This window comes from Aedes aegypti, chromosome 3 (genome assembly GCF_002204515.2).
Source record: "Aedes aegypti strain LVP_AGWG chromosome 3, AaegL5.0 Primary Assembly, whole genome shotgun sequence".
Classification (NCBI taxonomy): Eukaryota; Metazoa; Arthropoda; class Insecta; order Diptera; family Culicidae; genus Aedes; species Aedes aegypti.
In genome coordinates, this window is record NC_035109.1 from 367,954,102 (window position 1) to 367,980,658 (window position 26,557).

A 26,557-nucleotide genomic window follows, 5' to 3' on the forward strand; every position below is an offset into this window, starting at 1 on the left:
TTTTTTGTACCTTGGTATTATAAATGATTAAAAAAGATTTAAATCCATCGACTCAATAACATATCAATTCACATAATGACAGCTCGTCCCAAATAAAAATTTGCCGAGGGTTGATTCAAAAATTAAGTTCATACTTATTTCAAACGTGTAGTTTAGGTCCAGGTTAAAACTTTGGATTCTAGTTCAATTTTTACCGTAGCTTCAGAATATGTAAGAAACTGGATACCCCTAAACAAGCCCATTACAGTGGGAAAGGGCCCATAAATGTCGAGTTAATGTTATAAGCTATCCAGTTTTATACGAACGCCAATGACCGCCACAAGCGTGGGACGTTTGACAGTAAATCGATAAACTCGATCATCATACTGTCAAATGACCCAAACCAAATAGGCCTTTTCATGTGACAGATCCGTCTATGCATTTGTTTACATCGGTGGAGGACCGGTGCTAACACGGGCCTGTCATTTTCATAGAAGAAATGTCAAAGTGCTTCCCGATCAGCTGATTTGAGACGTCTTTTGAATAGGCCTATGGCAGATCGATCGATTCCTGCCAGAAAGTGTTGATACGGATAACTTCAATATGACTCTAGTGGGGTATGTTGCCACTTGAAATCAACTTTGATTGTACATTAGACTGATGCAAATTTTGAAGTTTTTGCTCCCCTATGCTTAAGGGTGTGTTAATTGGTGAAAGTCTTTTTTAACAAGATTCCATTGCCAGAATTTACGAATTCAATACATAATTTTCAAGAGTCCTAGGCAATATTACAACATTACGCTATGTATAACTTTGCCAGAACTTTTAACAAATTTATAATAAAAATATGAGCAGGTTTCTTTTGAAATATTTTTTAGCATTTTTAAAGATTAATAGGTGGCATTTCAAAATGATTATTGAGTATGATTCTCAAGGAATCCTAAAAAACTGCTAAACCTATGACCTAAAAAACTGCTTGATCAGGATTTTAGCACATTTCGGTTCATGCTAATGAATTCAGGTTGGATTCTGTCAGAATTCGATGCACGATAAAAAACAAAAATCCAGGGGATTATTCTCACAGGATCCAAAATTTTTGGGGTAAATTCTTCATAATATTCTAATTTTGAAAGGGACTCTCACAATGTCCAGCAGAATGCTTAGCAACATTTTTTTTTATTTCTTCAAATGAAATTTACCCCTATCACAGATTTTTGTCAGGTTTTATGAACTTCATTTACTGGCTTTTGTCAGTCTTCATGGGAAAATTTGTGCGTTTAAAAATGTGGCCCGCGACACAATATTATTTCTGAGATTTGGCCCGCGGTTCAAAAATGTTGGGCAGGCCTGCTCTAACTGCTCGTCATAATAGTCTATGGAAAAATGAACAAATTCTTCTCACGTGAAATCTTCCCGGCTACAATTTTGCTGAAAACATGTAAGGATAATTTGTCATTGATGATAATAAAGTTAAATCATACTGCTTTTTTTGCTGTAGAACATAGTAGCCCCGATTACTTTGTTCTATTCTTCCCGCGAGGAACACCACTGTTGCCTGCCGATCAGTTGGTGAAGCATGCAACCCACTCTACTCTATGATGATGAATAACAATTCATCCTGACGTACATCAAAATGTGGTCTGACAGATGAATATAAATTTGCATCCGGGAATGCTGAATCTACGTAAAAATAAGTTACCGGCCAGAAAAACTTTGCACGGGTTTTTGAATAAAGATAAAACAAGTTGTTTTTTTTAGCAGAAATTAAGCTTTTATAAACTCATGCACCTATTAAGGGTCAAAACACGGAGAAAACCCATTTTTGGAACTATCTGATGTTAAGGTTTTGACAACTTTTTAGAAAACTGGACCTCTTTGCGCGCTCACCAGTGATTTATACTTTAATGCATAGGACGCAGTGAGGTAAGAAGGCATACGTTGTTGGTTGGTGGATTGATGTTTAGCTGATAGCAACAGCGAAAGAAAGTTTTTCACGATTTTTAAGCTACTTTGAATGTTTGACGAAGCGGAAAGCATCATCATCAGCATAGACGTCGGTCATCCCGTCGTCGCTGGAATCGTCTCCCGTTGTTGATCGTAGGTGGCCATGGCCCAGGTTCATTCCTCCGGCAGAAGACAAAGACACGGGAGGTGGGGCCAGAAAAATAACAACTCAAAATAAGCGGCAACTCCCGTCGTTTGTCCATATCAGTGCCCATCCAGGAGGCAGACCGTTCGCTTCTGAGTTGGAAAGTTTTACCGGGAAATTTCTGTTTGAATTGATTTCAGTAAACAACAAATATGTTTAGGAACCTCTAACTGATGACTAATCAACCGTGTTGGAGGAGGGAAATTTGCCTTCCAGATGAGTGAACCGTAAAAAAAAATTGACGAAAGTGCGGTCATCCAAGTGGGCGGATGTTGCTGCGTGTCGGTTGTCATGGGTTGCTGTCTCAAGGTGATGTGATATTTGTGCATAATATGCTTATAATGAGGATGTTCCATTTCCAATAAAAAAAAAACTTAAAATTATCGATCCTCATTGAGGCGACTTTGGACCTGTTTGCATGCTTCGAACGAATCAAGAAAATTTGAATCAATATTTTCGTTAATTTCTTTAACCAATTAGATTAATTTCTTATATCTGGGTGTTCTGCGTTAGAAAACACTATCATCCTAATTTGGTAAGACTAAGTTAAGCGTTTATTCACATTTTATTAACAACATATGACATATCATTTTCCGAAGCAGTTCAGATTTTTTACAGATGAGTTGATTTCTTATTTGTAATGTATTTAGTAACAACGATACCCTGGCGGTTTTACCATTTTTCTGGTCATTATAAGCAGGTGAGAGAAACAAAACGGAGAGCTGACAGCGTATTAAATTGAGAAGTATCCTGAAGATCGCTCATCAAATAAAACAAAAATCCTGCCATTGGAATTTCTTGAAGAAATGTTCTAAGTAGCGATGTTTGGTATTGAAATCACTGATTGACCATAATTTAGACTTATCGCAAGTAAATTTTCGTAAATCAGTCTGAATTAGTTGAACTTGCTTCAAAGCATTGGACCATTAAAAAGGATAAGCAGACTGCGTTTTAACAGAAGCACTCAATGTTTCAAAAATTGTGGCTCCAAATGACAAAAGAGTTGATGTTTTATACACCTATGAATGGTAATATCAATCCTACCACATGCTCCATCCATGCAACTATTACAATATACGAACAAGTTTGAATCTGTTTTGAATCTGGAATCAAAACCAGTCGTCCTCTTTACTTATTTAATTACAATCGATCATTGAAGGTAGTTTTTGTCAGTGCTCACTGCATCAAAACAAAGGCGCCACTGTATATGGGATTTAACATTGTGACAGCATTGCTGTTCTGTCAAACACAAAGCGCCACCGTAGCGCTATCTATGCACTGAGGCAAAAAAACTTAATAATTTCTTAAGGAATAATTATGATTTGGCGCCACAACGATTATTGTTGAAATTTGTAAGTTTTACTTATGATTTTGGTGAAGAATTTCAGTAATGAATTTCATAAGTCAATCAATGAAATTCGGTAATAAACGCAATGGTATTGACTCAAATCGTATTATCAATCCATAAAATTGTTCGCCTTTTATTTCAGGCGTGCACAAAAATTGACATGTTTTGATAACATGTGATCTGTTTTCGATTAACTTGTAGCCAACATCGAAAGCGGAGTAGTTCTTCTAGCGATTGATATGATAAATATTTCAAATAATTGTTGTTAAAGAATTCAAAGCTCTCACTTATGAAACTTATGATCCCATTTTCGAAATGTGTAAGCGTGCAATGAAACCATAATTTGGCTAGCTCATAAGTCTTGATTTATGGAAAACCTAAGTATTTTTGCTTCAGTGTGCTTTCCATAGCGGCCATTTTGGTTATTTTAATGATTAATTTGAAATGTTTTAAAAATATTCAAATCCTTTAGAAAAATGTAATCCAATTACAATTTTATTTGTCAGTTTCACACCAACTAAGGCTGCTTCGGCCGTAGTTACGGTTTTGAATATTGTATCAATCATTTGTTGCAATTATTCTAATAAGAAATCAAATCAGAGGCACAAATATACAATAATTATTCAAACGACAGCATGTTTTCATCAGTTTGAAATCTGGGCACTGCCCACGGAATAAATTGACTCAAATTTGCATTTATGATTGTGCCAAACTTAATTACAATCAATTAAATCAAGTGGCTATAAAACTCCACATTTAATGAATGTTTCCTACAAAAAAAAAGTCAGTACACAATGGCGCCAACCCCGTGAAATCCTCACACTATCCGCCAATTCCGCTCATTATTTTCCTGCAAACCACTCAGAAGCGCTCTCAACTTCTATCCTCAAAAATGTAAATTATCTCTCACTACCAAATTAGCGGCGCGAAGAAAAACAATATCGTAAAAATCAACCCCCTCGAAAGGAATCGCCGTGAGTAGGAATGGAAAAAAAAATACTCGATTCAGAAAAAAGATTTTTCTTTTCACCCTCCAATTTTTTTTCAGCTTTGCTCTTCGTGCCGTGTCCCACATTTTTTTTTTTTCGTTCTTTGCCCATCAGCACCCTCTCGGAAACGCGACAGGGATAAATCGGAAAATCTCGTGGATCCAAGTTACCATCGGTCACATCGCAGGCCGCGAAATTTTTCATCAGTTTCAAGCGTCATATCCCCTTTTTGAAGTCGCCTACTGGATCCGAACATGGGCGTAGTCAGAAGGGCCATGGAAAAGTTACAGTAATTACCTCCTCTACTAGCAGCAACATTTTTTCACTATAAAATTTATTCAAATCACAATAACTTTTGTGTTTTTTTATATTTTTACATTATTTAACTTAAGAGCGGTCGCGCATTTAGCCATTGCCGACACCACCTCGCGAACTTTTTTCAGGGTGCGTGTACTCAGTACACGCATGCGACCGATCTTGGGTTAAAAAAAATCTTATTTTAGAATCTGTGTCGATTTTGATCATTGGTTATATTGATCCGGAGATATTCCGAAATTTATTGGGGCTGGGGGATTGACGCGCTGCCCAAACAGTAGCGTCACTAAGGTGGTGCGGTCCGCATCTGGATTCTTAAGGGCTTTTAAATCATGATGAAAATGTCTCATAGCAGTATAAATTGAGTTTCTTACAAACTAAAATGTATACAGGCAAGGAAAAACAGTTTTGAAGGGGACCTAAATTGTTAATGTTTAAGGGCTGCTATGATTGTGCTACTTTTCCCCGGATGTCGTTTCCCCGAACGCCAGTTCCCCGAATGACCCGTTTCCCCGAATGCCATTTCCTCGAATAGCCCGTTTCCCCGAAAAGCTGCTGCAGTTTAAATAGATGCTAGAATAGTTTTCAGTGGCAGGATGGTAAATTAGAAGAGATAAGCAATTAAAAGAAGGAGGTATTTGGTCATTTTCGACTATACACATGTTGCCAAAAATGCTGAGAACGGTACCGCCAATCAAATGAAGAAGGGTGCATATCAGGTGACCAGTACGTTTATCACCCTGATGAATATGAAGACATGACAAATATGAGTGCCAATATCCATTTCGGGGAAATGGGCTATTCGGGGAAACTGGCTTTCAAGGAACTGGCGTTCGGGGAAACGACATTCGGAGAACCGACATTTGGGGAAAAGTAGCACAATCGGCCCCTATAGCATTCGATATATTGATAAAGATTCCTAAAAAGTACCAAAGCGCGAACAGAGGTGAACAAACGTCTTTAAAGACTGTTTTTACGCAAACACTATTTGAAGTCCCTTTTTCCTTTTTTCGCCATGCAATAAATCCTGAAGTAAAGTCTTTAGGCACTAGATTCCATATATTCCTCTGTAAAATCTTCTGGAATTCTTCTAGTGATTTATTCAAAACTTTTTTGCGAATACGTACAAAGACTCCTCCAGGGATCTCTTCACAAATTCTTATGAAGATTCCTCAAGCAATTATGCTAGGAATTTGTCTTGAAATTCTGTTAAATAATTTCTTAAGAGGAGTTCGACAGTTGGTCTTGTGACGAACAGTCGTTTTTTGACGTAGGACTACGTCTTTGTTTTCTATATTGGGGTGCACTTTAAAAGTACGGAAAATGAGACATGTAACGAAATTAGGGGAGATTTTGAACGTTAATTACTCAGTTGTTTATGAACCAATTATTACGATTTTAGTATCATTCGATCAGAAATGTATCTACGCATCGTTAGTAATATATCCGATAAATGAATTTTGTTGTTAAACTATTGAAAATTTGATAAATGTTGACCCCTTTCTTATCCAACCAATCACGTTCGAGCACTTTTCGACGGTGTCGCTTCCCACTATAAAAGCAAACGGGTCCCTGCTTCTTCCCTCAGTCTTCTTTTTGCGGTCGGACTGTGAACACGGTCGGGCGAGTCATTCTCGCTTTGCTTTTGCACCCGCGTCACAGTCCAATTTGTGTCGTCGGAAGAGGAAGACGCAAGATTGATTTGCGGCGGCGATGACGATGGCTTGGGCGCTTCTCCGAGCGGCAAACTACTGCTGCTCAGAGAAGCGTCCAAGCCATCGTCATCGCCGCTGCAAATTTATCCGCGCTCCCAGATTTCGACTCGTGATAAATTTAGCATCGGCGGTCAAGAAGCAAGCCCGATAGGAACCAGATACCAGAAGCCCCCAGAATTGCTGATCCGAGGAGCTGCTGCTAATCGAGCGTCGGAAGCGCTCGAGTTTCCAGATTTCGACACGTGCCCGTGGATCCACTACCCGTTGCTGTTTGCGCTGAGGATTTCCCGTTTGACCATGGCGATCAAGTGATAACTTCCCGCAGTGCTATTCATCTGCCATCGGACCTTGTCAGGACCATCAAATTTGTGGTAAAGAGTTGAAGGAATAATATTTCCAACCTTATTACATCTTATATTCCTCAATCAATCTCGCAGTTTCGTACAAAATTTAATTTGTTATGAATAATTGATGGCACGTCAATTTGAGACTATTCGTGGACGCTGCTGCAGTGCCGTCGGGGTGAGTGCTCAAAATTTCACTTTAAGAGTACGGAGAATGAGACATGTAACGAAATTAGGGGAGATTTTGAACGTTGTTTATGAACCAATTATTACGATTTTAGTATCATTCGATCAGAAATATATGTACGCATCGTAAGTAATATATCCGATAAGTGAATTTTGTTGTTTAACTATTGAAAATTTGATAAATGTTGACCTCTTTCTTATCCAACCAATCACGTTCGAGCACTTTTCGACGGTATCGCTTCCCACTATAAAAGCAAATGGGTCCCTGTTTCTTCCCTCAGTCTTCTTCTTGCGGTCGGACTGTGAACACGGTCGGGCGAGTCATTCTCGCTTTGCTTTTGCACCCGCGTCACAGTCCAATTTGTGTCGTCGGAAGAGGAAGACGCAAGATTGATTTGCGGTGGCGATGACGATGGCTTGGGCGCTTCTCCGAGCGGCAAACTACTGCTGCTCGGAGAAGCGTCCAAGCCATCGTCGTCGCCGCTGCAAATTTATCCGCGCTCCCAGATTTCGACTCGTCATCGGTGGTCCAGAAGCAAGCCCGTTAGGAACCAGAAACCAGAAGCCCCCAGAGTTGCTGATCCGAGGAGATGCTGCTAATCGAGCGTCGGACTGGTGAAATCGCTCAAGCTTTCAAGAGTGAGCATCGTTTCCTGATTTCGACTTGTGCCCGGGGATCCAAAACCCGTTGCTATTGTGCGCCATCCACGTCACGAACCATTCAGCTGGTTCGTCGTATAAGCAAATTCCCCGTTTGACCATGGCAATCAACTGATAACATCCCGTAGTGCTATTTATCTGTAACCGAATCGAGGCTAAGAAAGCCATCGGCCCTTGTCAGGGCCATAATATTTGTGGAAAAGAGTTGAAGGAATAATATTTCCAACCTTATTACATCTTATATTCCTCAATCAATCTCGCAGCTTCGTACAAAATTTAATTTGTTATGAATAATTGATGGCACGTCAATTTGAGACTATTCGTGGACGCTGCTGCAGTGCCGTCGGGGTGAGTGCTCAAAATTTCATAACGATTGTAAACTAGAGTGGAATTTCCGACAGTGTCTTTGATTTGCCATATTTTATGAGAACACTTCGATTACGAAAATGATCACATGTAACAAAATTGCGACATGTTTAGAATGCTTTTGAAAAGAAATTCCCATTGAACAATTTTCATAATTTTGGCACCATGGATCAGAAATTTACCTTCATATTAAAGAAAACTATTGATTATCAATAGCGATCTATTGAATATTTAGTAATTGTCAACCCTTTCATTCATGTTCGACCAATTTCTCACGCATTATCATTTTTCGCAATTATCAAGTAATTCTAAGTCCAACTCACCGCAAATCTCATCGGGCGAGGAGGACGCAACAAGTGCGCCGTCAAAATGTGTCCATGTTACGCAAATTCAACAATTCAATCGGCCCTTTCCAGAGCCAACAAATGTGTTTTAAAGAGTTAATTGTGTAATATTCCCTAATGTGTTTACCACATACTTGCTATAATTTCTTAATTCATCTCATAGCAGCATACAATAATTGATTTATTGCGAATAATTGACAATACGGCAATTAGAGGATGTTTCCGAGGACGCTGCTGCTGTGCCGTCGGGATGCAATAACAGCATAATGCTAATCTTGTAAATCCCTTACCCAGACATCAGTTTCATACAGCCTATTTCCCAGATAAGAAAACGAAGAATTTGAAAGGAGGAGCATCACCTGCTATTCTAAGGGTATAAAGCATCCCTCCTTCGCTGAATTCGGTTTCATTATGTTTTCGCTTTCGAGCTGGTAAGAGCTCCTCCAAACCGGCTCAGCTCCTCGCTACCAGAGGCAAGCTACGAGATGGCTGAAGAACATCGACCAAAGCCGCTTGTTGAAGCGCACATCGTCATCCGCACCGCAAATCTCATCGGGCGAGGAGGATTGCAACCAGTGCGCCGTCAAAGTGTGTCCGATCAGCAAGCGGTGGCAAGTTTGTACGAGATGGCTGAAGAAAATCGACCAAAGCCGCTTGTTGAAGCGCACATCGTCATCCGCAACGCAAATCTCATCGGGCGAGGAGGATTGCAACAAGTGCGCCGTCAAAATGTGTCCGTGTTACGCAAATTCAACAGTTCAATCGGCCCTTTTCAGAGCCAACAAATGTGTTTCAAAGAGTTGATTGTGTAATATTCCCTAATTTGTTCGAGATGATCGTCATCCGCACCGCAAATCTCATCGGGCGAGGAGGACGCAACAAGTGCGCCGTCAAAATGTGTCCGTGTTACGCAAATTCAACAATTCAATCGGCCCTTTCCAGAGCCAACAAATGTGTTTTAAAGAGTTAATTGTGTAATATTCCCTAATGTGTTTACCACATACTTGCTATAATTTCTTAATTCATCTCATAGCAGCATACAATAATTGATTTATTGCGAATAATTGACAATACGGCAATTAGAGGATGTTTCCGAGGACGCTGCTGCTGTGCCGTTAAGATGAAATATATTTTCTATTGTTAAGGAATGATTCAAATATTACGTAACGCAAAATTTGCCAGCTTTGGTTCCCCTTCTTTCCCCACGTAATGAAATATTTTAAATTTTTATGTTAACACTACGAAAGACTCTCTCCCTCCCCCGGTTGCGTTACGTAATATTTGAACGCATGTTTTCCAATTTCCGTTGTGATGTACCATTATTGCCAAAGCCAAGATAAAATTTGCCTAATATCACAAGATGCAAATTCTTCTTCTTCACAGCAGCAAAAATAATCTTGTTTCATAATTGAATTCTAGAAGGGGAGGAGCCTAAGCCTATATTCTGGGGGTATAAAAGATGCAGACATCATCTGTCTGCCATCATTTTCATTTGAAGCGCTCGAGATGACGAAACCAGGAGGTGTCGCCACGAAGAAACGCGTGACCTTCGATCGTAGAAATCTTTCTACGATCAAGAAGAAGGCACGCCAACGCAGGAGGAGGAAATTCTTGCAAACGAAGTTTGTAAGTATCGACAGGAGGGTTTTCCGACGGGGTAGTAACATCTTCGTTACTATCACGTACGGAAAAGTCTAACAACGTGACAAGGAAAACGGCCCTTTTCAGGGCCAACATTACTATTAAAGAGTTGTTTCGAACAGTTTTCCTTAATTCTAATAATAAGCAATTTGGTAAACCACTTATAGGGTAAGTGTACCAGTTATGGACATAGTGGTTCCCTATTTTGCCATAAGTGATTACTTGAATGTCTTCTAATTTTGAAAAGTGTAGTGTGTTATAGCAGATAGATTCAAGATATATCTTGATGTGAAAACATTCAAAGAAATTGAAAATGAGAAATATTTTGAAATTTCTCAAATGGCCATATGGAACCACTATGGCCATAACTGGTACACTTTCCCTATAAGAGAGCTTCGAAGTGGCTCTGTAGTGACTGCTGATAATATATTTATTTATAATTTGGTAGTCATGATAAGAACAACATGCATGTGGAAACATGAAGCGCACATTTTTGGATTTTTGATTGTTGTCAATCTGGCCACATTGTGAAGAAAGAAAATTTCCAATTCATCAATATATCGCAATACAATATCGCAATCTCAAATTTCTAATTATTATGCACAGAAATAATGAAAAGTTCATCCCATATACCCATATACCCCGTATATACAAAACCAACATAGGAAGCAATGGGGTAGATATAACCTCTATTTTAATAATATTTATCTCACTGATAGAATTAATAGCAAAACCCGATAAGATAGATAAATACATTATTAATACATTCGTTCCAATGTCCTTGCGTACAACGTCCCTTACAAACAACAATAACAACGAATTCGGTTTCATTCTGTTTTCGAGCTGGTAAGAGCTCCTCCAAACCTGCTCAGCTTCTCGCTACCAGAGGCAAGCTGTTGATCATCAAGCGGCGGCAAATCCAGCGTCCGGATTGTAAAATCGCTCAAGATTTCCTAATGGAATCGTGCTTCCCGAATTGGCGCTGCAGGAATCGGGCCGCAAAGGCAAGTTTGTACGAGATGGCTGAAGGAAATCGACCAAAGCCGCTTGTTGAAGCGCATATCATCAGCGATCTTCATCAAGCTAAAGAGTTGTTGTGAGTAATATTTCTTATTAAATATATCACAATTACCACTTTTAACGATTTTTTGTAAAATCAAAAATCGGTCCCAGTACCCAAGCTAAAGTAACATGCGTATGTTTCGTACGTTCATGCTTTCCAGATGTTGTGTGAACTCAGTACACAATTCTTGCTTTGGATTAATTCCAGGTAGTAATGCATTCCCAAACACAGACATCAAAACAACATACCAAGCAGTCGAAAGATTCCGAACTTATCTCTCATACCGTGTGTATATTGTGAAGTATTGTGAAGTAGTGATTATCATGGAAGACGAACTGAGCACGCAAGATGTCATCGACTTGATGGAGGTGGTTAGAGCCATCGAGCAAAGTAAATCCGCTTGCTGCGTGATGAGCTTAAACGTTCGAGGCCTCTTGGTGCATGCATCGGACATAGCAGCTGATCCCATCATGAAGATGGCTGATATCTTGGCCTTGTCCGAAACTGGCAACCCCTCAGAGGTAAAAGGATTCACCTGCGCTGCCAAGGCCAAGCGTTATTACGCTAGAGCTGCCGGTGTAGCAATATATCAAAACAACTCTGCTTCTACCGTGGCCTTACCACACACGATCCGGCAAGTTTGTACCAGTCATGATGTGGAGCTGGGTCGTTCAGACCATTATGGTGATATCTGCGCTGTAGAGATAACTATAATGGGCCAGCGAACGATTCTGTTTTGCGTGTTTATTGAGCCGAATACCACAACGAAGCAAAAGAAGTTCTTCATGACGCGGAATTTATTCGAGTATCAGAAGGAGAACAGACCAATGATCGTGACAGGAAATTTAAACATCGATCTTACCAACCAGGAAAATATCGAGTTTGTGGATTTCATGGAGAAGTACCTGAAACTCAAACTAGCTTCGGATCCCTCTAAGCCAACCAATCTCAGCGGTTCTTGTGTCGACATGACCTTCACGCGCAACATTCGGGTGGAAAACAAGAGTTATTATTCTTGTTTCTTCTTTCATCGACCGATTCTTTCGGTGCTACAGTGTTAATCAAACAAACGGCCCTTTTAAGGGCCACCGAATTTTTCAAAAAGAGTTATTAAGCATTGATAAATTGCATTGAACAAAGAAACAGAACTACAAACATATATATTTTCTAAATTCACAAACCATTACATTCTGAATTATATCTAAAGGAAGGTTGCAATTATGACATTTGACTATAATGCAAATGCAGCAAATTACATGGCGTAGTTAACTTCATGCGGTCGTGTCTTGTACACAACCCCCACTGATGTTTCAGAGAGAATGCCCTTTACTAGTAATACTTCATACTGAGGGAATAATCCACGTTTCTTTAGTACGATATGTATACGTTGATTTTCAATATTCACGATGAAAGTTTGAATAATTGATCACTACTGGCCACTAAGCAATGAATTAAATTTGCAACGTAATCGTGTGTCCGAAATAGTGCTTTCAGGGCTCACTCATTTATTTCATAACGCTGAAATTGGCCATTTTGGACATCGACCCACCCCGTTATAACGCTTTTTGTATTTGTATGAATATTATTCAATGTTTGTATGGGCCGTAATATCACCCTCTAGCGTTATGACATTTGTGAATAAGCCGTTCAAAATGTCGATCTATGGATGCATTTTATATTCACTTCAAGATAAGTGGTTAGGGCACTTTTATTAATTACGTCAAGCTCTTAGGGGACAATGGGGTTCAGGGATACGTGATGATCCATACAAAATTCCCACTCTACATACAAAATGTTTGGCATAGGGAACGCCACCGCCAATCGCCATCGAAATCAACGCCGTCGAAAATGACCAAATTTTACGTGACATAATTTATTGACGACCCCTTAGGAAAAATTGCATCAATTCACAGCTATTAACATTATCAACTAGTTTCGTGCTACAATTATATCATGTTAATGAATTGAGCGGTACACATGTCATATCTGTATTCATTCATAGAACGGTTTCCCTAACACAGACATCACTTTAATATACTAACATGTTATTGCCTTGTATCATTATCTGTAAACTCTGGTAAAGTGTATAAGTGCATCAGTGCATCAGTGTTTATAATCCGCGTTGGATAGTGATATCGAAATATAAGTGCAGAAAACTTTGAGAAAAATTGAACAATGTCGCAGCATATGGCGGCAAAATATAGGCGCGATTACCGCAAGCGCGCGAGTGAGCAGCAGGCCGGGAACACTCCGAAGCAGCCACGTACCGTTGCTGAGCGGGTGCGAATGTGTCGTGCCACCAAGAAGGCGGCTAAAGGTAATGCGCCTCCAATCGCTGATTGGGACGCTGGAGAAGGTCCATCGACTCGAGGTAGGAAATCAGATTTTATTTTCATTTATTCATTTTATTCTTATTGGGAAACATTTTTGAAGTTTATTGTAAACATTGTTTCAAGTAATGTTTACCAAATAGCATCATCTATTTTTGCGTGTTTTGTTTGAAGAGGTAATATTTCATTTCTTCTGCATCAATTGCAATAGCATGAACGTAAGTTCTCAGACAACCAGAAATCGCATGAAAGTTCACGTTGCAACTCGTTTATTCATACTAATTACATCAAACCCGCAAAACACCGTGGATAAACTCGTCAGATTGATGACCTTCCTCGCATAAAACACTTCTTTTCTGAGTTCACTTGTACATTTTGTTTCGTCTCGTACACTCGTACAAACAAAATCGGATCACTCCGTAGCAGCTGTCAAATCAACATTTGTTATCATAAGTTAAGTTGGATAAGATCACAGGTTAGTTCGGTAGAAAATTTATACACTCGCATTGTATGTTATTATTCATCACATAATATATGCACGCATATCGCCTCCACTTTTGTACGTAGAAGGCCTTTTCGCGACATCTTATAAGTGAAATGTTGCACATACAAAGCCTCCAGGTGATTTCGTTATACGTACATTTTGGTTGTCTGGGTTGTTTATTTCACTTACTGAATGTACTCAGTTTGTAATTTTAATTCAGTATCACTACAACAACAAACATGGATACATTTAATTTGCGATTTGCAATCGACATAAGTCTTGATAATGTTAATACATCTAAAAGATCTAATAAAAATTTCTAAAATTAAATTCATCAAAGCGTCGTCCACAAATTACAAAACGCTTCAATGGGGAGGGTGTAAGCTGAAACATTACGACTAATACAAAAATGTAAACCTTTTCATACATACAACGTCACGAAGTGTCAAGGGAGTCGAAAATTTACAATTTCAAGATTACGTAATAAGGGTTCATTTTTATATTTCATAATGCTAAAATTGGCCATTTCGAACACCCACCACATACATACAGAAGGGTTTCTGCCTGGTTATCATTCAGTTTTTGTATGGGTCGTAACATCGACGAGACAACCACCCACCCCCTCCAGCGTTATGAAATTTGTGAATGGGCCCTAAATATACGCTGCCTAAATATATTTAAAAGTTGAAAAGTTAGCAGTAATCTATCATTTCAGTACTCCATTATTGACAAGCCATAACAAAATTTATCTGATCTGAAATATTATTTGTAAGAGAATCATAGTAGTTTAAGTGATCACATATCTCAATTAACATAAACATGTGCCAAAATACTATGTATCAAGATATTTGACACATTTTCATTGAATATGATAGTGAAATTACAACATATGCGGATGGTGAATATTATTATAGAACAAAATAATACTATGTCTGTCAAATCTGTCAATTACTGTACTGTTTAAATGTTCAATTTATTTTTGTTCTTTAGTTAAATACGTTAACATTGGTGTGGTGAATCTAGTGAATGTATAAAGACTGTTCAACATTTTATTAGAATTTAATGATTATTATTATATGTATTATTATTATTATATAATTCATCCCCAATTGACTAGAATTTCGACCGTTCAGATGAATTACACTATTCCCAAAGCACACAATTCAACAATAATTAGCAAGGGAAATTTCACAAAAGCTCGGAGAGGCTGATTAAAACTTTTTCATGAAGGTTGCATTATTGATGCATAATGTTATTTGGACGAGAGAAGAAGCGAGACAGAACATATGCTGTTACGTAACATTGTAGCTCTCGTATATGACGAGTATGTTGCACGCGTAGCATGGGACCTTATTGAAGTCTTATCAGTTTGAAAACGACTCTTGAAATTAATTTAAACTTTTATATTTTGTATTTGTTAAGTTTTGCTTCGCAGAATTAAACAAATTCCACATTATCTATTGTATCGCCCAAGAAGCCTTGTATATAGCTAGTTGTTTATGAGCAAACAAACATCAAAACCATAATGCCTGGGAGATATAGGATGAAGTTTTCTTTATCATAGCTTTGTTGTATATCCTATATATCCATTCATACGTTCAGAAACAACGGGCTACACACTCGGTGACCAATGGCATATAGAGAGTGATCGCCAACGATTTGAAACAAATCGATGTTGAGCGCTATCGCTGGTTGATTGAGGGCTACTGCACACTCTATCATACTTTCACACAGCTTACAATTTGTGGAAAAGTGATTGAAAACGAGAATCCTTGTTAGACAAATCAATGGATTCGTCACATCTCATGTCAAGAAATACCGTACCATTTGTGTTCTAGTTTTTCCTCCGGCGCGTTCCATTGTTGAACAAGTAAACGTAGTGCAGGGCATCATCGATGAACCTGATGATGATTGCGAGGTCAACAATGGACCAACTTCCGCCGGTGAAATCGAAGCAGTGGCTGATCGGGCCTCTCCGACACATACCATGGCGAGCGATGTATCGTTTCCTGAGCACTCAAGTCAGGGTGAGTATGAAGATAAATATTAAAGATTTTCAACGGTTAGTTACTTCAAGCGCATACGTTCTGTGTTTGAAGCGAACACTTTAATACATTTAACGTTAATATCTCATTTTAGATTCTACTTCGCCACCGAATTTCGATCGCGCTAATCGTGAATTTGTGAAGCGATTCATGGATAATGCGTTCGGTGCTGTGTGCGATGTGTGTGACAGGCTCTGGTTCGTTAACGATTTGAAGCCGTTGACTGAAGTTGGTGCGGCTGTTTTGGTTGACAGCGGATCTTTTCAATCCGTTGACGGATTTTCGGCCTGTCAAACTTGCAGAGCTAATTTGAAGGAAGGAAAAGTTCCGGCTCTGTCAAAATCGAACGGTTTTGTATATCCGGACAAGCCTTCCGGATTGCCACCTCTCGATGTCGTCACAGAACGGTTGGTATCTCCCCGGTTGCCATTCATGCAAATCCGCCGATTGCGATTTGCAGCAGGTAAGGCAAAGTTTTATTTAACATTGACTCGTAACGTATCAATCATGCTTTCAATTACAGGCAGCTTTTCTATCATCGGACAAGTCATCAATTGTCCCGTCGATGTGGCTCAAATGCTTCACGCTCTTCCCCGTCAACTCGATGATGATCAGGCGTTCAACGTATTTATCAAAAAGCACGTAATCCATAAGTCATCGTACTTATCAGGATTCGTGAAGAAAGCTAACGTTAAAGCGTGGCTTTCATATTTGATTACGACGCCATTGTACCGCCGCTACGGGATCACAATAGATCAGATTGCCATGGACGGGCTTGAAATCCCTGCAATGGATCCCCAAATTGAGCTGGAAACGATTGCCCTGGACAATGAGACGGAATTGCTACTAGGGCAACAGGAAACGCTCCTTTGGAATGAGGATCAATGCCTCGAAATCGCTCCCGCACAGAACAGGGTTCCTTTGTCATTAATTTATGACGAACATGGCGAGGAACTAGCTTTTCCTGCCATTTATTATGGCCATCCACGGCAATTCAAGCAAGGCGTGCGGGTGACGTACTTCATGATTGCATCCAGCGAAACTCGCCGTCAAGACAGAAGAGGGGCCAAACCACAACACTTGTTGTATATGGCCATGAAAGTTCTTCGTCTTCGAGTTTCCGAAGGCTTGCAATGTACTTTTAAGTGCACGGGGACTGCGAACATCACACGTGCCAACCTTAAAGATCGCGAATTCATGGAACAGTGCATTGAGCGAAATCTCTCCTTCCTCAAGTCTATTCCGAATTCCGTTCAGTATTGGCAACAAAGGAAAAGAGATCTTTTCGCCATGATGCGACAATTGGGTAAGCCCACCATGTTCCTCACCCTCAGTGCAAATGAGATGAAGTGGCCCCATTTGTTAAAGATCCTACATCGATTGTCAGAAGGATACAATGGCAGTGACTTAAGAGATCCTATGCAGGAATTGACTGCGCTGCAAAGAGCGACTCTTGTCAATGAAGATCCAGTCACATGCTGCGTATACTTCAACAAACTGGTTGACACGATAATGTTCCTGCTGATGTCGCAACAATACAGCCCGTTCGGAAAATACCGCGTGGTTGATTATTTCAAGCGGATTGAATTTCAGCACCGTGGGAGTCCTCATGCACACATTTTGCTATGGCTGGACAAGGATCCGCGAGAAGTAATCAGTGAGAGTATGCCAAGAACTGTACAGCTCATTGAAGATCTCTGTTCCGTTGGTGTCAGGGATTTGCCGAGCAGTTACGGTTACCAAGTAAGATCTACTTTATTTTTATGAATTTTTACATTCACTAAATCATCTCATTTCTATAGGTCCACAAGCATACTTTCACCTGTTTCAAGCGAAACGAAAACCACTGTCGGTTTAACATTCCCTACTGGCCGATGGATCGAACACTAGTTTTGCTTCCACTTGCGTCTGATGACAGTCGCAGGGATCGGCTCACCCGGAAAGCCAAGAAAATGCGAGATGCTCTGGAAGCAAAATCATACGACACGTTGGAAGCTTTTCTTAGCGATTGCAATTGCACTTATGATTGCTATCTGGACGTTATTCGTGTGTCGATCCGCCGTCCAACAGTCCTGTTGAAGAGATCAATGAGCGAGCTTTGGACAAATCCATTCAATCCGTGGATAGCTAACCATCTTGGCTCGAACATGGACTTACAATTCATCCTTGATGAGTATTCCTGCGCTGCATACGTGGTTGAATACGTTAATAAAACCAACCGGGGAGTGAGTTGTCTCCAGCGAGATCTCATCAAATTGCAGGAGGAGTTTCCTGATCAGGACTTCACCGCTCTCTTGAAGAAGGTCAGCATAAAGATGCTGAATTCTGTTGAAATGTCAGCCCAAGAAGCAGCATGGTACCTGTTACGTCAGCCGATGTCTGAAGCAAGTCGTGCGACGCAGTTCATTCCAACGATGTGGCCGCACGAGCGGACCAGGTCCAAGAAACGGAATCAGCGAATGGACGAAGAAGGCATTACTGAAGACTCGACTGATGTGTGGACGATGAATATCGTACAGAAGTACGAAGCTCGTGACGATCTGGATGATGTATGTCTAGCCGATTTTGCAGCCTTCTATACTAAACAACGCAACAGCAACTCGTACAAAGCTCGCGCAGTTCCTCGGGTGTTACAATGGTGCGGTTATGACATGTCGAAGCTAGCGGACTACAAGCGTGAAATGGTGCTACTCTTTGTACCCTTTCGCAATGAGCTATGCGATATTCTCGACCAAAACAAGTTCCTGCATCTCTACGATCAGCATGAGCAGACAATTCTTGCGAAGCGTAAAGAGTACGATTGCAACATGAACATGGAGCAAATCATCGAGGAATACATGCGAGTAAGCGATGGGGAAACTCCAGATATGCAGGAGGCGGTAGCGACGGAAAAGCGCGATGAATTCAGCAGAGCCATCGTGATGCAACCCAACGATGACGACATACGCTTGCTGCCCACGAACGCACTATCTGCTGTCATAAAACAGCGGACAACGGTTATGAGCAAGCAAGATTACTGCGCTTTGGTCCGCAAAACGAATGCTGAACAGAGAGCTCTAATACTGCAAGTCATCGACAACCTGCATTGTTTTGATGACAGCAGAAAACCGCTTCAGCTGTTCTTCACTGGACCGGCAGGATGTGGTAAAACGTTCACGCTCCATATCCTGATGGAGACGTACAATCGCTTTAGCCAGCAACACAATTCCCGTAATAACGCCTACGTCGCCTGCGCATCGACAGGAAAAGCAGCCGTAGCTATCGGAGGAACAACAGTTCATTCGGCGTTCCACATAACCATGGATCGGAGGCATCATGGACAGCTTCGGTTTGAACTGTTGCAGTTGTATCGACAATCGTTTGCCAACATTAAACTGATTATCATCGATGAAGTCAGTATGATTGGTGCGAATATCTTCAACACGGTCCATACGCGTCTCCAAAACATTACCGGTGATCACGATCTTCCATTCGGCGGAAAAGACGTGATTATGTGTGGTGATTTCCGACAACTGCCACCAGTGAATGCGAGACCCGCGTATAAATCAGCAAACAATGCCATCGGTGGTGCAGCACTATGGCAAACGCTCGATTACTTCCCTTTGCGCCAAGTGATGCGACAAACAGATGTCGAATTTTCATCGATACTTACAAAGATCGGGAACGGCGAGCGATTAACTGATGATGAGACCAAACTTGTGGAAAGCAGGTTCCGGACAGTCGAATGGTGCAAGGAGAATGTACCGAACGCTATACGGCTGTACCATCGCAACTCCGCTGTTGATATGTACAACAACGATACATTGAACAACAGAGAAGGGTGTGATTGCATAGCCGAAGATGTAATCACCGGGTATCAGGAAACTGCTCAACTAACTAGTGCTCGAACCAAGTTGCACAAAATGAGTGTCGCTGAAACAGGCTGTCTTCCTTATCTCTTACGATTGGTCATTGGAATGTCGTACATGATTACGACTAACGTAGAGGTAGGAGACGGCCTTGTGAACGGCGCCATTGGTGAACTAAAATACATCGAGCACACTGATGATGACCCGCAGCAACCACCATATCGCTTGTGGTTCAAATTTGAAAACAACACTGTCGGTGCTCAACTTCGGGTGAAATCCAGACCTGTAGTATTTTCAAAACCTGGAATACTGCAGCAAGATTGGACTCCCATCTACAAGCGATCAGTCAACGTCAAGCTAAGTAGCGCAATCAAATGCAAGCGGATACAATTCCCTGTAGCCAGTGCATGTGCTTTGACGATCCACAAATCTCAAGGAGGCACATTCCCCGAGATTGTTGTCGACTATGACAAAACCCAGGAGCAACAGTTGGTTTACGTCGCCATATCTCGTGTGAGCTCAATAGACGGCCTCTACCTTACGAACACCTCCAACTGTTTCATATTCCATCATGGAAAAGGTAGCAACACCCCTAAAATGAAGGAACTACGGGACGAGATTAAACGGTTAGAAAACCACAGGCTAATGACCCTCAGTGATGAAATGATCGCGTTTCTGGAAAATGGCGGAAATAACTCGACCGTCTTGATGAGCCTCAACGTTCAAAGCCTCAATGCACATTCTGAAGACATATCCACTGATCGGGTAATGACTCGAGCGGACATTTTGGCGCTAAGCGAAACGTGGATGGATAGCAATGTAACCACGCAGCTTGAAGGTACACTTAAAATACATAAAGTTCAATTTCAATTTTAATAATTTCCAACCATTTCTAAACAGGTTACAGATACATATCCAAATTCAAGAGGGGAAATGCGAGAGCAGGAGGTGTGGCAATATTTGAAAAGGCCTCCGTCTCAGTGGCTTCAACACCGCACACAATTGAGAAATTGAGTGAGCAGCACGATCCCATTCTCAAAGAGGCTGAAAACTATGGGGACATTTGTGCCGCAGATATTGTAGTCGATGGGTGCAGTATGGTTTTATTCTGCATATATCTCTGCCCCAGCACAACGGTTAAATATGGCAAAGCCTTCATAGCCAGGCACCTGTATCACTACGTATCGCGAGATGTTCCAGTCATCGTTACAGGAGACTTTAATATTGATGTGTCAAAACAGGAGAACAGCGGCTTCGTTGAGTTCATGACACTGTTGGGGTTTAAACTTTCCTCCGATCCTAAGCTCCCAACCACACTGGGTGGCTCCTGTATAGACATGGTGTTCACTAGAAAAACCCCCGAACTGCCAACAAAGAGATACATCACCTATTTCTCATACCATCGCCCACTATTTAGCTTGCTCCCTGCCATAAGATAGTGATCTCCATCTTATCTAAGCTGTGATCGCTCATGCTAGTTCAACGATGTCAAGTTGTTCATTTGCTTTTAACCAAGATCCGACAGAGTTTGGATTCCGCACAAGGGATCTTCAACCCTTAAATAGCCGCGTATTCAAACTTGCCGATCATACGCTCCTTGCCTTCGTCACATCCGTTCCATCCAAGCAGTGTGGAAGAGGAAGTGAGATTTGGCAGATTACTGGTTCCGGTTCAATCTTCTGGTAATAAGATTCATTGATAGAGTTCACACAAAATGTCTAAAACATTTCTTCCATTTCTTCCAGAACCAACCGCGAAACCTTCGCCAATCGATGATATCCGTAATGGATTGTCTTCTTATTCTCGCAGTCGGGGCATCTCTGCCGGTTGAGGGCACCGGCCTTCCTCCGGTGGAGCTCTGCCTTGTTCTGACACCAACAACAAGCACTGATTACCTGCGTTGCGTTTGCGTGACGCATTCACAGATCCGACAGAGTTTGGATTCCGTACAAGGGATCTTCATCCCTTAAATAGCCGCGTATTCAAACTAGCCGATCATACGCTGCTTGCCTTCGTCACATCCGTTCCATCCAAGCAGTGTGGAAGAGGAAGTGAGATTTGGCAGATTACTGGTTCCGGTTCAATCTTCTGGTAATAAGATTCATTCATAGAGTTCACACAAAATGCCTAAAACATTTCTTCCATTTCTTCCAGAACCAACCGTGAAACCTTCGCCAATCGATGATATCCGTAATGGATTGTCTTCTTATTCTCGCAGTCGGGGCATCTCTGCCGGTTGAGGGCACCGGCCTTCCTCCGGTGGAGCTCTGCCTTGTTCTGACACCAACAACAAGCACTGATTACCTGCGTTGCGTTTGCGTGACGCATTCACAGATCCGACAGAGTTTGGATTCCGTACAAGGGATCTTCATCCCTTAAATAGCCGCGTATTCAAACTAGCCGATCATACGCTGCTTGCCTTCGTCACATCCGTTCCATCCAAGCAGTGTGGAAGAGGAAGTGAGATTTGGCAGATTACTGGTTCCGGTTCAATTTTCTGGTAATAAGATTCATTCATAGAGTTCACACAAAATGCCTAAAACATTTCTTCCATTTCTTCCAGAACTAACCGTGAAACCTTCGCCAATCGATGATATCCGTAATGGATTGTCTTCTTATTCTCGCAGTCGGGGCATCTCTGCCGGTTGAGGGCACCGGCCTTCCTCCGGTGGAGCTCTGCCTTGTTCTGACACCAACAACAAGCACTGATTACCTGCGTTGCGTTTGCGTGACGCATTCACAGATCCGACAGAGTTTGGATTCCGTACAAGGGATCTTCATCCCTTAAATAGCCGCGTATTCAAACTAGCCGATCATACGCTCCTTGCCTTCGTCACATCCGTTCCATCCAAGCAGTGTGGAAGAGGAAGTGAGATTTGGCAGATTACTGGTTCCGGTTCAATCTTCTGGTAATAAGATTCATTGATAGAGTTCACACAAAATGTCTAAAACATTTCTTCCATTTCTTCCAGAACCAACCGCGAAACCTTCGCCAATCGATGATATCCGTAATGGATTGTCTTCTTATTCTCGCAGTCGGGGCATCTCTGCCGGTTGAGGGCACCGGCCTTCCTCCGGTGGAGCTCTGCCTTGTTCTGACACCAACAACAAGCACTGATTACCTGCGTTGCGTTTGCGTGACGCATTCACAGATCCGACAGAGCTTGGATTTCGCACAAGGGATCTTCAACCCTTAAATAGCCGCGTATTCAAACTAGCCGATCATACGCTCCTTGCCTTCGTCACATCCGTTCCATCCAAGCAGTGTGGAAGAGGAAGTGAGATTTGGCAGATTACTGGTTCCGGTTCAATTTTCTGGTAATAAGATTCATTCATAGAGTTCACACAAAATGCCTAAAACATTTCTTCCATTTCTTCCAGAACCAACCGCGAAACCTTCGCCAATCGATGATATCCGTAATGGATTGTCTTCTTATTCTCGCAGTCGGGGCATCTCTGCCGGTTGAGGGCACCGGCCTTCCTCCGGTGGAGCTCTGCCTTGTTCTGACACCAACAACAAGCACTGATTACCTGCGTTGCGTTTGCGTGACGCATTCACAGATCCGACAGAGTTTGGATTCCGTACAAGGGATCTTCATCCCTTAAATAGCCGCGTATTCAAACTAGCCGATCATACGCTGCTTGCCTTCGTCACATCCGTTCCATCCAAGCAGTGTGGAAGAGGAAGTGAGATTTGGCAGATTACTGGTTCCGGTTCAATCTTCTGGTAATAAGATTCATTCATAGAGTTCACACAAAATGCCTAAAACATTTCTTCCATTTCTTCCAGAACCAACCGTGAAACCTTCGCCAATCGATGATATCCGTAATGGATTGTCTTCTTATTCTCGCAGTCGGGGCATCTCTGCCGGTTGAGGGCACCGGCCTTCCTCCGGTGGAGCTCTGCCTTGTTCTGACACCAACAACAAGCACTGATTACCTGCGTTGCGTTTGCGTGACGCATTCACAGATCCGACAGAGTTTGGATTCCGTACAAGGGATCTTCATCCCTTAAATAGCCGCGTATTCAAACTAGCCGATCATACGCTGCTTGCCTTCGTCACATCCGTTCCATCCAAGCAGTGTGGAAGAGGAAGTGAGATTTGGCAGATTACTGGTTCCGGTTCAATTTTCTGGTAATAAGATTCATTCATAGAGTTCACACAAAATGCCTAAAACATTTCTTCCATTTCTTCCAGAACTAACCGTGAAACCTTCGCCAATCGATGATATCCGTAATGGATTGTCTTCTTATTCTCGCAGTCGGGGCATCTCTGCCGGTTGAGGGCACCGGCCTTCCTCCGGTGGAGCTCTGCCTTGTTCTGACACCAACAACAAGCACTGATTACCTGCGTTGCGTTTGCGTGACGCATTCACAGATCCGACAGAGTTTGGATTCCGTACAAGGGATCTTCATCCCTTAAATAGCCGCGTATTCAAACTAGCCGATCATACGCTCCTTGCCTTCGTCACATCCGTTCCATCCAAGCAGTGTGGAAGAGGAAGTGAGATTTGACAGATTACTGGTTCCGGTTCAATCTTCTGGTAATAAGATTCATTGATAGAGTTCACACAAAATGTCTAAAACATTTCTTCCATTTCTTCCAGAACCAACCGCGAAACCTTCGCCAATCGATGATATCCGTAATGGATTGTCTTCTTATTCTCGCAGTCGGGGCATCTCTGCCGGTTGAGGGCACCGGCCTTCCTCCGGTGGAGCTCTGCCTTGTTCTGACACCAACAACAAGCACTGATTACCTGCGTTGCGTTTGCGTGACGCATTCACAGATCCGACAGAGTTTGGATTCCGTACAAGGGATCTTCATCCCTTAAATAGTCGCGTATTCAAACTAGCCGATCATACGCTGCTTGCCTTCGTCACATCCGTTCCATCCAAGCAGTGTGGAAGAGGAAGTGAGATTTGGCAGATTACTGGTTCCGGTTCAATCTTCTGGTAATAAGATTCATTGATAGAGTTCACACAAAATGTCTAAAACATTTCTTCCATTTCTTCCAGAACCAACCGCGAAACCTTCGCCAATCGATGATATCCGTAATGGATTGTCTTCTTATTCTCGCAGTCGGGGCATCTCTGCCGGTTGAGGGCACCGGCCTTCCTCCGGTGGAGCTCTGCCTTGTTCTGACACCAACAACAAGCACTGATTACCTGCGTTGCGTTTGCGTGACGCATTCACAGATCCGACAGAGTATTGATTCCGTACAAGGGATCTTCATCCCTTAAATAGCCGCGTATTCAAACTAGCCGATCATACGCTCCTTGCCTTCGTCACATCCGTTCCATCCAAGCAGTGTGGAAGAGGAAGTGAGATTTGGCAGATTACTGGTTCCGGTTCAATCTTCTGGTAATAAGATTCATTGATAGAGTTCACACAAAATGCCTAAAACATTGCTTCCATTTCTTTCAGAACCAACCGTGAAACCTTCGCCAATCGATGATATCCGTGATGGATTGTCTTCTTATTCTCGCAGTCGGGGCACCTCTGCCGGTTGAGGGCACCGGCATTCCTCCGGTGGAGCTCTGCCTCGTTCTGACACCAACAACAAGCACTGATTACCTGCGTTGCGTTTATGTGACGCATTCACAGATCCGACAGAGTTTAGATTTCGTCAGTCAGTGATCTGTCTGGCCCTCATCGACTCTGCCTTGTTGATCATCACTGATTATAGCCCACACAAAAATCGACCCTTGGACTTGTTTGGAATAATATTCCCTGTTGAATATCATAGTCGATGGATTAATTCTATCGGTGTTGCAGTTTTGACCTAAACAAACGGCCCTTTTCAGGGCCACCAATATGTTAAAGAGTTGACGAATAAATATATTCCCTAGCAAATAAATAATAAACCCGAAACTGCTGCACAATATCGTACCCTAAATGTTACAAATACGTAATTAGAAATTAGAAATGTTGAGATAGCAAACAGTTAAAACATAACCGTTTCTCATTGAGATTTTTACCGCAGAGAATATCTTAAATCACAAGTTCACGAGCTTCATATATGTTGGAGAACATTTTCAGTAATTTGTTTTGACATACCGAACTAAGAAAGAAAGGGAATATATAATTGGAAAGTTATTTATCAAAGAATGTAACACTATCAGAAAACGTATTTCACCAGTGGTTAGTATGCAACTATTTTAATATTTGACTCAAAAGCTCCAAAACATCAAAGTGTCCGACATCCACTGTTTCCATTCTTAAATGGCTCCCCGCAGCAGCTTTATATTTTTGCATGCCAATAACACAAAACATCGTAGTCCTACGTCACCAGTTCGTACAACCCCATAGGGCTGTACCCTTATAGTTTTTCTCTGCGCTGATATACTGTGCGACACTTCTCCAATCGAAATCTGCTTTCTACGTGTCCGAGAGATATAAAAGAATTGTGCACTCAGTGGGTGGCAAAATCGAGGCACTTATCCAACAAGTTAAGGCCAGAGACCTGGAGATTAAGAAGCGCGACGCAAGAATCGGACAGCTAGAGACGGCTTTGCGAGCTGGGCCCCAGGAACGGCTTTCCATTGCACAAGAATATGGAACTATCGAAGACCTCCTCCAGAAATTGAAGACGCTGGAACAGAAACTGGAGCAAAAGAATAAGGAAGTTATCACACTGCGAAAAATTTACACACCAGAATCGCTCAATATTCTCCCGTTGGTCACTCAAGCTAGTTCGAAGACCAGCACCACTCACCCGACCGCAAAAAAGAAAAGCTACAACAAGACCA

At 41.7% G+C, this 26,557-nt stretch overlaps 1 long non-coding RNA gene across 1 annotated transcript; it reads left to right on the forward strand.

Moving 5' to 3' along the window:
* The first annotated feature begins 24,679 nt into the window (after nucleotides 1-24,679).
* On the forward strand, nucleotides 24,680-26,132 carry LOC110679316. The gene is made up of 3 exons (XR_002502386.1): nucleotides 24,680-24,760; nucleotides 24,824-25,169; nucleotides 25,233-26,132. It is a non-coding gene; the product is annotated as an uncharacterized LOC110679316 (long non-coding RNA).
* The last annotated feature ends 425 nt before the right edge of the window (nucleotides 26,133-26,557 follow it).